Source organism: Hyaena hyaena, unplaced genomic scaffold, assembly GCF_003009895.1.
Source record: "Hyaena hyaena isolate Hyena2069 unplaced genomic scaffold, ASM300989v1 scaffold_60, whole genome shotgun sequence".
NCBI classification, from domain to species: Eukaryota; Metazoa; Chordata; class Mammalia; order Carnivora; family Hyaenidae; genus Hyaena; species Hyaena hyaena.
Window position 1 is genome coordinate 4,300,791 of NW_024080692.1, and position 13,620 is coordinate 4,314,410.

At 45.4% G+C, this 13,620-nt stretch overlaps 1 long non-coding RNA gene across 3 annotated transcripts in view; it reads right to left on the reverse strand.

Annotated features, from left to right (window-relative positions):
• Positions 1 to 677: 677 nt before the first annotated feature.
• Positions 678 to 13,620, reverse strand: part of LOC120231670 — an 80,007-nt gene continuing 67,064 nt past the window's right edge. For 2 of the 3 annotated variants that reach the window (XR_005528377.1, XR_005528380.1), the window contains 3 exons: positions 8,482 to 8,535; positions 1,907 to 2,157; positions 678 to 934 (listed from right to left, as the gene is read on the reverse strand). This is a non-coding gene — a long non-coding RNA (uncharacterized LOC120231670). The remainder of the gene's footprint in view (positions 935 to 1,906; positions 2,158 to 8,481; positions 8,536 to 13,620) is intronic. The other variant, XR_005528378.1, reaches the window with a different exon arrangement.

Consider the following 13,620-nt stretch of genomic DNA (forward strand, 5'->3'; position numbering starts at 1 on the left):
CAGTATCTGAGAGAGTCTATTTCTTCATACTTTTTTTGTGTAATATTTATTTATTTTTGAGAGACAGAGAGACACAGAGTGCAAACTGGAGGGGCAGAGAGAGAGGGAGACAGAGAATCTGAAACAGGCTCCAGACTCTGAGTTGTCAGCACAGAGCCTGACGCAGGGCTCGAACTCACAAGCCTTGGGATCATGTCTTCAGCTGAAGTTGGACGCTTAACCGATTGAGCCACCCAGGCACCCCTATTTCTTCATGGATTTACCTATAGTGGATTTTATCACTCTTTAATTTTTGCCTCTGTAATAGGTAAAAAGAGAAGTTCTCATTTGCATTCATCTGATTATTAATAAAGTAAAAACACAAACCCTTTTGGGGAGCCTGGGTGGCTCAGTCGGTTAAGCGTCCGACTTCGGCTCAGATCATGATCTCACGGTTCATGGGTTCGAGCCCCGCGTTGGGCTCTGTGCTGACAGCTCAGAGCCTGGAGCCTGCTTCGGATTCTGTGTCTCCCTCTCTTTCTGCCCCTCCCCTGCTCACACTGTCTGTCTCCCTCTCTCTCTCTCAGAAATAAATAAAACATTAAAAAAATTTTAAACCCTTTTTATTAGTAATCATTTACATTTCTCTTTTTTCTCTTTTGTATACAGTGTTGGTTGGTGTCATCAAATGTGTGATAATCCTACTGACCATTCTTCCTCATGAACGAATTAATAAATGCAACAGTATCAGTGATTGGATTGCATTTCATTTACTCTTCCTTTCCTCAGTAAGTCTTTCCCCTGAATTGGAGGGCTTTGGTGGAAATGAGCAACACATGGTAGGAAGCTGGTATAGACTAGCGGCTTCGCCATTTCCAGGCAAGAAGGCTTTGGTGTGCTGGGGTCTTCATTTCACTTCTGAGCAGAGTTGCTGTTCCATGTTTTCCCCTCCATGCTGTTGTGAACATTTGAGTATCAGCTTTGCTCCACAGCCTCCGCCTCTAAACTAGATGTGCTCCCACTCAGATCCTTCAATTTATCTGAATAGTAGCTCTGGGGGTATGGTTTGGGAGCAATTCCCTTGAAGCTAGCCAACCTCTGGGGGCCGTGAGCGAGAAGGCTGTGATTGCACCAGCTGCTCTGAAGATAGGCCTTCTTTCGCTCCTCCCCTTGTACATCACCTGCAAGATCACGCCTGCTCTGGCTGTAGTTGACTGTGATTTCTGAAATCTCTTACCTCTGAAGCAGCCTCTTCTTGCATGTGATCTGGACTCCAATTCTCCTAATCCAAATAATCAAGTGATTCTTAACTGGGGGCAACTTTATAATCCTCCCATGAGGGCAGGGGGGTAGAGGCCAGAAGGGCTCATGAACATCCTGAAATGCACAGGACAGTCCCCACAGCCAAGAATTATCCAGTACAAAATATCAGTAGTGCTGAGTTGGAGAAACTCTGATCGAATCCTACCTCCTTTCTACTTGAGTGTTCCTGTTCTTGTTTCCCTATGAACTTCTAGTTTTCTTACTTTAAAACATGTTTTTTTGTAAGTTCAATAAGATTTGGGGAGAGAGGACAAGCATATGCCTGAGTTCGGCTTGCTATCATGCATGAGAAAATAGATTCTCTAATTTTGTTAATACACTTTGCATACAGCATAATGGGCAAACATTTGTTAAACACACAGGTTCCGACTTCATTCTTTAACCCTTCACTTCCTGCTATGGTTTTGCACAAGTGACATTGAACAAAAATGAATAGATAGCGCAAGTTGAAAGAGCCAAAGATTTCATATTTTTTAAAGTGCTAATATGAATGGAAAGGAAAAATCAATCCCATTTTGTCATCTTGGTAATAGTAGGGATTTTTCAGGCTGCTTGCGCTCAGGTAGTATGTTTCCAAATTTGATATTTGAAAATGAGAACTCACATCCCCAGGAAGCCAGAATGTTGGGGCAGAAAGAACCTTAGAGATGATGTAGCCTGTGATAGATTGTGACACTCATAGCCTCCATGACTTCCACCCTGTGTAATTGCCTTCCATGTTGACTCTGGGCTCAGTCACGGACCTTGCTGTAGCCAACGAGACATCAGCAAACACGATGCATTGCTCACCATGTATGTCACCAGGCTTGATAAGTGCTTAGGTGTTGGGCCATGTGAAAAGCTCAGAATATCCTGCTGGAATGACAACATGAGACAGAACTGAGGCATCCTTGCTGACGTGTGCAGAAGGTCATCTCCGGCTGCCCAGCCTTAGCTGGGCTTCCAGAAGATGGCATCTATCTACACAAGTGAACAGCAGACAGACCGGCAGAAGAACCACCCAGCTAAGCCCAGCTCAACTGCAGACTTATGAATAAATAAAAGGTTGTCCATGTAAAGCACTGGCTTTGGAGGTGGTTGGCGACATGGCAACAGATCACTGAAATGGAGTCCACCGTCTTACTTTTAGAGCTGAGGCAGCTGAGAAAGTCATGTTAGCTACATCAAAGTGTAATCCACTTCCCATACTATACTGGAAGCGCCACTGACCCTCTTTCAACTATTTCCTGAAACCACAGTTCATATATAAAGGATGCATTCCCGATCTCCACATTGCATGACAGGTTTCTATTCCAAGCACACCTTTCTCCCTTCCTCCATGACATGACTCACCACCACAAGTGGGGAAAAACAGGGAATAGAATGTGCGATGGTTACTTCTGGGCACTAGCAATTCATTCAACTTTCTACCAGAATAGTAATAGTAAAACTCCTCAGAGTCTGATTCTGCATTAAAGAAGCAACCCCGCCAGGTTTTTCACATTTCAGGTGTTCGGAAATGAGTCGCCGCTCAGGTAGTCGGTCCCACAAATGCCCAGGTCTCGAAGGGAATAAAAAAATTAACCCTTATAGGTGTTTTGTATGGGAAGAGTCGATCTTAAGTTCTGATCTCTTCCTTCCTTCCTTCCTTCCTGGTTTATTTATTTACTTATTGAGAGAGAGAAGGAGAGAGGCAGAACCAGGGGAGGGGGGCAGAGAGAGAGAGGGACAAAAGATCCAAAGAGGGCTTTGTACAGACAGCAGAGAGCCCAACGTGAGGTTCAAACTCACCAACTGTAAGATCATGATCTGAACGGAAGTCAGACACTTAACTGACTGAGCCACCCAGGAGCCCCTTAAGTTCTGACTTTCTTAGTCAGGTACCGCCCATCTCTGAGCACCAAGTGTTTTCCCCAAACTGACTTCTGAATGATGTGGCTCTTAAATACCATCCTTACTCTAAGGATGACTGTGGGCTGGATATAGGGCATCAAGAAATTTCAGACATACTTTTATCTTTTAAGTTTTACTTATTTTGAGAGATAGAGAGAAAAAAAAAGTGGGTGGGGGAAGGGTAGAGAGAGAGAATCCTACACTGATAGCGTGGAGCTGGACGTGGGACTCGAACCCATGAACTGGGAGATTATAACCTGAGCCAAAGTTGGACGCTTAACTGACTAAGCCACCCAGGCGCCCCTACAGACATGCTTTTAGACCTCAAGGAATTTCCAGTCCAAATGGAAAGAAAAATAACATACTCACAAGAAATCAATAGAACTCATGTTTGTTTAAACAGTTATCATTATACTGGTTGTTAAATTATTGAATTACTTCCCTCTGAACTGCCTCGAGTGTCCTGCAGGCCTTCTCCCCTTCCTCGGTGTTCCTGGCTCCTTCCCTGGGCTCTGGACCTCTCCCCAACTCTGGGATTTGCAGTTTCCTCCAGAATCCTGTCCATCACCACCCTGGCCATTGTAATTGGTCAGTGACCATGAAGTCCCGGCTGTTAAATATTTTTACCATTACCCTGGAGGGAAAGCAATAAACTTTAGCTTCTAAATGAGTAACAGAGATGCCAGGTGTTGAATAGATTCGAGTGGTGGAGACAGGAACACCATCACAGTGAGGCGGAAGAGGGGAAGTGAGTTTCAGCAATCTGGAACAAATAACGAGGGAAAGGGCAAGACCCTTGATATGTTCAGTTCATGAAATGGGTTTAGGGTATATAAGCACCAGCCAAGGGTGCCCAGTTAAGTGACAGAACTGGGAGTAAAGTTTAGGTCTTTATAATCCCCAAACCCATGAACTCTCCAGAAAAGAGGGGACAAATTACTTTCTATAATAAGGATATAGAGGTAGGATGAACAAGGTTTGTTCACTGACTAGAGTGGAGTGAGATTTTTCTTGAGGAAGACTGGCAGGTGACATCCTTGAAAAGGAAGAAAAGAGTTATTTGATACATGTAACTATATGTGTTATTCCATACACACCTATACATGTTATTTCATAACTATAATGTTCCTCCCTACACTTTCTCTTATCTCATTCTGCTATAGTCTCAGAGGTGGCTTTTTAAATTTCTCACTTAAAATTTTTCCCTTGAAAAGTGGAATACAATTTGAGAAAGGTGGTCAGGGAAAGATATGTAAATAGATCTTTAACTAAAAATGTTTTTTAAATTTTTGAGAGAGAAAGAAAGAGAGAGAGAGAGCAGAGGGAGAGAGAGAATCCTAAGCAGGCTCCGTGCTATAAGCACAGAACCTGACCTGGGGCTTGATCTCACAAACCATGAGTTCATGACCTGAGCCAAAATCAAGAGTTGGACGCTCAACCTACTAATCCACTCAGGTGCCCCTGATGTTCAACTACATCTTAGTTTGGCACATGTCCAGAGAAGATTTAACAGATACCCAAGAAGTTGTCTGCCCAGCAGGCTTTTTCTGAGAATATCTCCCTCCCTGATCCCTATAGTTGTCACAGGATCTGCCGTGTTAGAGCACTGTGACTGACCCCATGCCAGCGTTGATTGGGCCAGGGATGGGTGGTGGAATCAAGCAAGGCCAATGAGCTCCTTCCCCAGGATTTTCAAACCTGCGGCAATCCAATGCAAACCTTGGGGACCATTTGTTTGCATGTTTACCACTTGTAAAAGGAGCCAGTCATCCAAAATCAAGAGGAACAGAGATGTAAGGTTAGAAAAGTCTCATGGCATTGGACCTCTCCCTTCTGTTTTTTTTCTAAAGCTCAGATATGTCTTTTTGTCAGGTCTGAGGAGTAGATTGGGATCCTGCTAATACTTTCTTCATTTCATAAGTTAATATGAGCTTGTTTCTACACTTTTAACCAAACAAAACCTAGCCAAGAATGAGGAAATACACGTATTTGTTTCCTCCAGACAAATCATCACAACCTTGTAATCAGAAAGAAAGATTATTGGAGTAGAAGAAAAACAAACTTGAAGCAAGGAAAAATTTGGATGCAATTGACTGTGTAGTTCCATTCCTGCAAATAAATCCTAAGGAAACATTGAAACTAGTGTGGATAGATAGGTAGATAGGTAGGTAGGTAGATGATAGATAGATAGATAGATAGATAGATAGATAGATAGATAGATAGATGAGAGAGAGAGAGAGAGAGACAGGGACACACACACACAGAGAAGGCCATAAAAGCATTATTTATGATATTGAAAATGAGGAGCAACTTCCATTTCCACATAAATGACATTGGTTAAATAAATAAGGATATGTCTACATTACATATTCATTAAAAATAATGTCATGTTCAGGGCGCCTGGGTGGCCCAGTCAGTTAAGTGTCAGACTTTGGCTCAGGTCATGATCTCACAGTTTGTGAGTTCCAGCCCCACACCGGGCTCTGTGGTGATAGCTCAGAGCCTGGAGCCTGCTTCGGATTCTGTTTCTCCCTTTCTCTCTGCCCCTCTCCTGCCATACTTGGTCTCTCGTTCAAAAATAATAAATAACATTAAAAAATAATGTCAAATTTTAAACTGTTAAATGAGAAGATATCCTCACTATGCTGTTCAAAGAAAAACGAAAGTTATATTTAGAAAAAGACCAAGAAAGTGAAGAAAACAAACCTAAAAGAAAAATGCAATATGTATATGTATAGAAAAATGCCTAGAAAGATGTAATCAAAATGTTCACGGTACTTCCTATGGAGTATGATGATGAACATTCCATGTTACTCTTCTTGTGATTTTTCTCAATCATAACTTTTTTACAATCATCATGTATTACGTTCACAGGTATACAGAACAATAAAACTACAGAAGTTGTAGCACGAATTAAAAATTCTACTCGTGGCCTCAGTGCTGTATTCCCTCAGCGAGCTGCTTTCCCGCACACCTAGTGAAGGAGAACAGTGGAACCCAAGTGAGGAGTGGCATTAAGTTTGATCAGAAAAAAAGCAAGATTGGGGCACCTGGGGGGCTCAGTCAGTTAAGTGTACGACTCTTGATTTGGGCTCAGGCCATGATCTCACAGTTTCGTGAGTTCGAGCCCCACATCAGACTCTGCACTGACCCCACAGAGCCCGCTTGAGAGTCTCTCCATCTCTCTGCCCCTTTATTTATTTAATAATATTTATTTAAATAATACGTATTTAAATAAATTAAAACTTTTTTTAATTAAAAAAAAAGAAGCAAAGCAAGATGGCAGAGGGCAAATCAGACAGGGTGGGCTAGAGCTTGGGTTAGCTGGAGCTAACCCCCCACCCAGGCCATTTACTTCTTATCTCTGCAGCCAAGTGCCTGGCTTCTTTCTGCGTGAGGAATAAGAACATGCCCACCGGTGCTGAGACTTGGACTCAAAGTGAATGCTCTTAGCCCATGAGCATCCCCTCTGGCCAACTGTTAAAATCGAGGTGCGATTTGACTGCAACAGAACATGCCAGAGACACAGTTTTGACTTGTAGCTGTCAGGAACCACAAGAAGGCTGAGATTTTACTCTACCTGCAAATGAGCCAGGTAGCCTGCGACAGATTCCTGGAGCCTGGCAGAAGGCATGAGACCGCCGAGTCAGAGGGAGAGCGGGTTTTTCTCACACCGCTGCTGATAGCCAGGGGATCATCATTTTCTCGTGCGGTTCCCCGAGCCCCAGTTCCCCCAGGATAAGGTGCAGGGGGCCACATGATGCCTGCTCACACCGTGGATGGCATTGGAGGAGCGGACTTTCAACCGCGAAAATCTGCCTCTTCTCTTTTATTTTGTATTTTATTTTGTAGTTTTTATTTAAATTCTAGTTAGTTAACATATAGTGTAATATTGGTTTCAGGAATCTGAATCTTTTGTAACAGGCTGTCAGCATCCTGGTCTCTGCCCTGGGGTGGGGGGTGGGGGGTGGGAGACATTATCTTTCTTTTCCTGGATGGATTTGCCTTTAGTTTGGGGACGAGACACCACCTCCATCTTCTGCGGCTGTCTGCTCTGCAAACGTCTTTGAAATGACTCTGAGACAAAATCTGTGAGCGCCTCTGTTTACAGAACATGCAGAAATGGGAGTGACCTGTGCAGAATTGTCTTCCGATGGCAGCCTGTTAACTTTGTACCTTTTTCACAAGTAAGAGAGAAACAGATCCAAGGGCCAGAATTCAGCAGTGCCCAAGTGTGTGCCTCTTCTTTGAGTTGGTCGTTTTCAAGGCCGGCTGAGGGATTATTGCTGGATAAACCCAAGAGGAGAAAGAGTTTCCTCCAAATTTGTCAGGCCAGTTTTATGAATCCCTCCCTGAGAGGAAATGTCTAGCAGCACTTAGCGAAAGTCTCATTCCGAACACCTGAAGCAGGTGTTATACGGTCATCCAAACACAACAAACCAAGCAAACGCACACAATCTTTGGGTCACTTTGTAAGTGTCCCAGATGTCCAGGCTCCTTGTTGACCCAAATACAGACTTACCTCATTTCATTGCGCTCTGCTTTATTGCGCTTTGCAGACAGTGCATTTTTTATTCACCGGTTGAAGGTTCGTGGCAGCCTTGCATTGAGCAAGTCTGTCAGCTCCGTTTTTCCAACGATATTTTCTCACTGCAGGTCTGTTATCATGGCTTAGTTATCCTTGCGATATTTTGAACTTTTTCATTAATATTACGTTTGTTATGGGGATCTGTGATCGGTGAGTGAGACTCATTGAAAGCTCAGATGATGTTTAGCATTTTTTAGCAAGGAAGTACTTTTTAATTAAGGTGTGTACATTGTTTTTCAGACATAATGCTATCCCAGACTTACTGTCCCTGTCTCTCTCTCTGGCCCTCCCCCACTCACTCTCTCTCTCTCAAAAATAAATAAACATTTGAAAGGAGAAGAAAGAAGAAGAAGAAGAAGAAGAAGAAGAAGAAGAAGAAGAAGAAGAAGAAGAAGGGTGCCTAGGTGGCTCCGTTGGTTAAGCATCTGACTTCAGTTGAGGTCATATGGTCAGGGGGTTCAAGCCCCACGTCGGGGTCTGTGCCAGCAGCTCAGAGCCTGGAGCCTGCTTCAGATTCTGTGTCTTCCTCTCTCTGTGTGTCCCTCCCCTGCTTGTGCTCTCTCTCTCTCAAAAATAAACATTTTTAAAAAATTAAAATAAAAAAAGAAAACACCGTTAACTTTCACTTACTCGGGGGCCCATGAACTTACCACAGGCAATCCAGATCTCTTGTTTTATGTGTGTAGGTTTTCCCTCTATTTTATAAGCTCAATACCTACCTCTCCACCACAATGTGTATATTCAGACTTCTGCTGGGTAGACCACAGTGGCAGCTACGGACGGAGAAACTCAACTTTAGTTAAATAAATTGCTTGCTAAAAAGCAAAAACAAAACAAAAAGACCCAAAAGACAAAACAATAAAAACCAGTTTAACACGGCTCCTGGCATGCAGCAGGTGCTCACTCTGTGTTTCCTGAAATGACTGATTTGAAAGTTAAGAGTAGAATTGGTGGATGGAGGTTGAACACAAGATTACAGAACCATAGGTCAAGTACATTTGAGATTTAGTAGTATATTTTCATTACCCATTGCCTTGTAAGGCCATTTTGTAGATAACCCAAAATGGTGGAGGGAAAGATATGAGAGCTCTGTGTCTTACCTGATCATTTTTGATCAGGTAAAATGCTGGCCCTAAATGGCAGTGAGAGCCCCACCTCCTTACCTTTGATGCATCCTTTGTTCTAATTCTCCAGAGGGAAGGAGCAAAGATTAGCCAAGAGCAGAATGATGGACACAGAAGGTCAGGCTCACAGACACACACCCAAAGAAGCACTTGGGAATGGCGTTCTTGGGGTGATGAAGTAAGCAACCAGCATACCCTTTCCCTTTTCTTCTTATTCTAGATTCTCAGTCATAACAGGTGACCCACTCCTGGACAGGCCCCTGATGTGGAGGTTGAAGGAAAAAATGGCGTCACCAGAAACACATGTAACTCAAGGGTCTGTAGGAAGCCAGTGTTTCTAGGTTTAAAACATGTTAGGTTCGGGGCACCTGGGTGGCTTAGGCGGTTAAGCGTCTGACTTTCGCTTAGGTCATGATCTCGCGGTTCGTGGGTTCAGGCCCCGCGTCGGGCTCTGTGCTGACTGCCAGCTCGGAGCCTGGAGCCTATTTCGGAGTCTGTATCTCCCTCTCTCTCTGACCCTCCTCTGCTCACGCTGTCTCTCTCTCTCTCTCTCCTAGAAATAAATAAAAATATTTTAAAAATTGAGCACTGAGTGTTATGTGGAAACTAATTTGACAATAAACTATTTGTAAAAATATATATATATATTAAAAAAAAAAAAAAAAAACATGTTAGGTTCTGCTAACTGAGAACTCCGACCTGCTTAAAGCCCAACGTGGCAGGGTTTTATCTGAGACTACCTCACGCTCACCACATAGCCCTGGGCGTCCCTTATGAGCCAGCCTGTCTGTTCTGCCTGCCTCCCAGGCTGTGCATCTCACGGGGCTGTCCCCACCCACCACACCATGACCATCGCTGGATGACTAATGTCCTCATCAGGCTGCCGTGTCCTCATGTCCTCATAGCTGATCACCTCTGAGCAGCGAGAACATTACCAGAGCCTGTGCAAAAGTGGCAAGAATGGCTTCCCTCCCAACTTCGGGCTGTTTCCAGAGCGTGCAGACTTGCATGCAAATAGCTCCTTCAGCTCCCGTCCCCTCCCCTCATCAGGTATTGTGTGAGGAACACAGGTCATGCTTCTCCTGGGTGTCCTTGTCTCATACAAGTCACATAACCACACAACCCCTCTCTCCTCTCTGCCCCTCGCCTCCCATCACAAGCCACTTGGTGTCTCACTCATGCAAAACTTCCCAAAGGATTCAACAAAGAACCGAATAACTAAAATCTCAGTAAGCTCTGCTAAGATGCTTGCTGTGCGTGGGGCTCTTGGCTGTTTCCTGAAAGCAGAGCTGAAGGTACATATCTGCTCTTACGAGGGGAAAGGGTTTCTTGACTTGCTTTGCTCAAAGGTAAATGAATAGAAAATGACATCAGACAGCTTTGAAGGCTGCTTCTTTCCGGATCCTATCCCCAAACATTCCAAATCATGATGTGTTGAGATTCCAAAGGTCTTGAAGTCACTTGAGACCCAGGAGTTTCGAATGTTACTGTACATTGTACAATAACAATGAGCATATGTAGAACACATGCTCTGTTCTTACACGAAGTGGGTGGTTCTCATGATCCCCATCTTACAGACAAGCAACGGAGGTCTGGGGAGGTTAGTGAACGAGTAAGGTCAGGCAATTAAAAGGTGTAGAATCAAGTTTGAACCCAGACAGTCTGAAAGACACCCTACGTGTTTAGCTATTTTACTGCCCTGTCTCACAAAAGGAGCCCAGCTCCAGGGAGCCTGAGGCCCAGGGTGTAGGAGGAGTGGGGTGAGCAAGACGCAGAAGCTCACGGTCGTCAGAGGTCTGTCTTCACACACGCCCTCACCCAGAGGAGAGATCACATAGGAAAGCATGAGCCAGGCGTTCCCTGGATCCCTAGGGCACTCACACTCCCAGAGGAAGAAAAGGGTTCAGGTCTGTCCAGTGCACCATCTAATTGAAACTATTAAACATGGACAAGCATGTTTAATTTGAGTGAAGGCTTGTGTGGTTTGGGCTCTTAAAAGAAGTTGGAAGCAGAAGAGCTTTACTCAGACCCCTGGGAAGAGCAGTGCCCAGAAGACGGTGACTAAGAACACGCACCACACAGCACATGTATCTACAGCGTGGTGATGTGCGTCTTTCCACTCAAGAGTGAGTCATTTGTGACTGGGGGTGGGGAGGAGGGGACAGCGAGCGGGGAAAGAACACAAACCAGCGGCATCCAATGGCTTCTATTTGTATAAACACCACTGCCCCCGGTAGGGAAGTCAGAGAATGTTTGTAAAACTAATTTGTCCTCTCCTTTCCTTCCATGATACTCCATGGTTTAAGAAGGCCAAGGGCATTTCCAGAAGAGGGAGCAACACTTACAGAGGCTTGGATTCAGGAATGTCAAGCAAGGCCACACTGCAAGAATGGTGGGGGTCAAGTGAGGTCGGTGGGGCCTGACGGGTAAGAGTCTGGAACGGAGAGGAAGGCCATTTACTCCACTTGTGTGTACGTGTGAGCTGTGCTAACCACTTCGGAGTAGGAAATGGATCTTTCAGACTCTGTCCTGACCGAATGAATGCTGCTCTTTAATGGAAGCTCTCCAGTCCAATTGTATATAACAGCCATACATTGTGTCCCAAACTCTATGCTGCACTTAATAAAGCAGGGGTGCGCTGATACCCACTATCAAAGGGCTTCCCTGAGAGAGTTCCAGTCCTTTGTAAAGTTGATGTCTCTTCAAAGTCCTAAAAGTCCTGAGATGAAATAATTAACCTGGCCAATGACAAATCAATTTTAGGCAGAACTACAAAAGTATGCGTTATGGACTCAGTCCTCCATCCCTGCCACCAAGTTCTTATGTTGGAGTCCTAACCCCCCCACCTCAGAATGTGTCCGTATTGAGAGACAGTGTCTTTAAAGAGGTAATTAAGTTATAAAGAAGTGAGTAGGGTGGGCCCTCATCCCATACGACTGGTGTCCTCATAAAAGGGGGAGATTGGGACACAGACACGCACAGAGAAAAGTCTGCAAAAAGACACACGGAGAAGGTGGCCATCTTTAAGCCAAGGAGAGTGGCCTCAGGAGAACCGCTGTGACACCTTGAACTCTGGCTGCGTCCCCAAAACTGAGAGATAATTCCTTGTTGTTGTTTAAGCCACTGGTCTGCGGTACTTTGTTATGGCGGTCCTAGAAAACCACTTCCCAGCCACACACTGGGACCTTACGTGGCCAGCCTCACACAGGGCCTGCGTTAATAAGCCAACTCTCTCTCTTACCAGAATGACTCCAGGTCTTCTCACTGGAGTCGATAGAGGAAGGCAGCAAGCAGCCCTCGTCCCTATGTTCTCTAATCAAAAATAATCACGAGGCTGCAGAAAGGGGAGGGGAAGAAGCCCAAGAAGACCCCAAGATGAACAAGGAGTCCTTTGGGGACACTGTTGGATGTGGAGCTGAGAGGCCTTTGTGGGGTCTGTGCTCAGTCTTGCCCCACAGACCCTGGCATGAGCGTTGCTTATTTGGAAGGAAGTGTGGGAAGAAGGAAGATGCATGAGGTTCCTGGAAGATGCATCGTCCTTCATGTTCTGAAAGCCTCTGCTAAGTGGCAGAATAGCACTTGGCCAGGGGACGGTGGAGTTCTCACCTGCCCCTTGGCCACCAAACTCCACCATGCCTGTAGCCCGTGGCACGGCCCAGTCCCCTCATCCAAAACACAAAGGCAGGGAAGAAACCCCAGGGTTTAGAGCCCCCAGCCTCAGAGGGCTCCAAAGGGTCAAGTCTTGTTCTGAGAGGCCACTCCATTTAACTCTTCCCTTCTGCCTTCCTCTCTGCTTTTCATGGAACCCCAGAAAGTTTGCCTGGGGGTGATCCTTTCCCTTTTTTTTTTTTAAGTAATTTATTTTTTGAGATAGAGAGAGAGCAAGCTGGGGAAGGGCAAAGAGAGAGAGACAGGGAGATACAGAATCCAAAGCAGGCTCCAGGCTCCGATCTGTCACCACAGAACCCAGCAGGGTATTTGAACTCACAGACCACAAGATCATGACCTGAGCCAAAGTTGGATGCTTAACCCACTGAGCCACCCGCACGCCCTCGTGGTGATTTTTTTCCTTAAGTGCATCCTGCCTTTTGGCTTGGCGGCCCTTGCAGCACTCAGGCACTGAGGCACGCCAACCACTGAGCCGGCTGTTGCAATGGAATTAATTGGGCCAGGAGGCTTTCGATCCCCAACCTCTGTGGGCTTTTTGTGGGTTTTCTCACTCTCTCCCAGCAAGTCCCGTGTCTGTGACATATACCACGTCTTTAACATGCATGGATTTGAAAGGAGCAGATGAAAGCTGCTTCTCCGAGCCGGCCTAATTGGACAGAATTGCAGTGGTGAGGTGAGGGCTGGGCCTAATAAGTAAGGGGGGCAGGGCACAGAGGGGAGGGGCGTTCTAGAAGGACACTGGGTCTTTTTGATGAAAACGTGGGCCTCCCCACAGTCATTCCCCTTCAGCTGCTGCCTCGCAGATGGACCCTTTAATTGAATTTTCCTACAGGCCTCGGGGAGGGAGCCATTTCAGGCCCTGAGAGCAATTGAAGTGAATCAAATGGCTTCGGTCTCTTTTCATCAGGAGCTGAAGGGGCAGGTGGGGTGGTTTTCTGTCTTGGCGTTTCCATCCTCTGCTTACCACCCTCTCCTCTTCAAGTCACCTGATGTCTTTTCCTTTTGAAAATCCCCAGCCAGGGTTATTTCCCCAGGTTCTGGCCTTTGCCACCAGGCTAAGCTTGG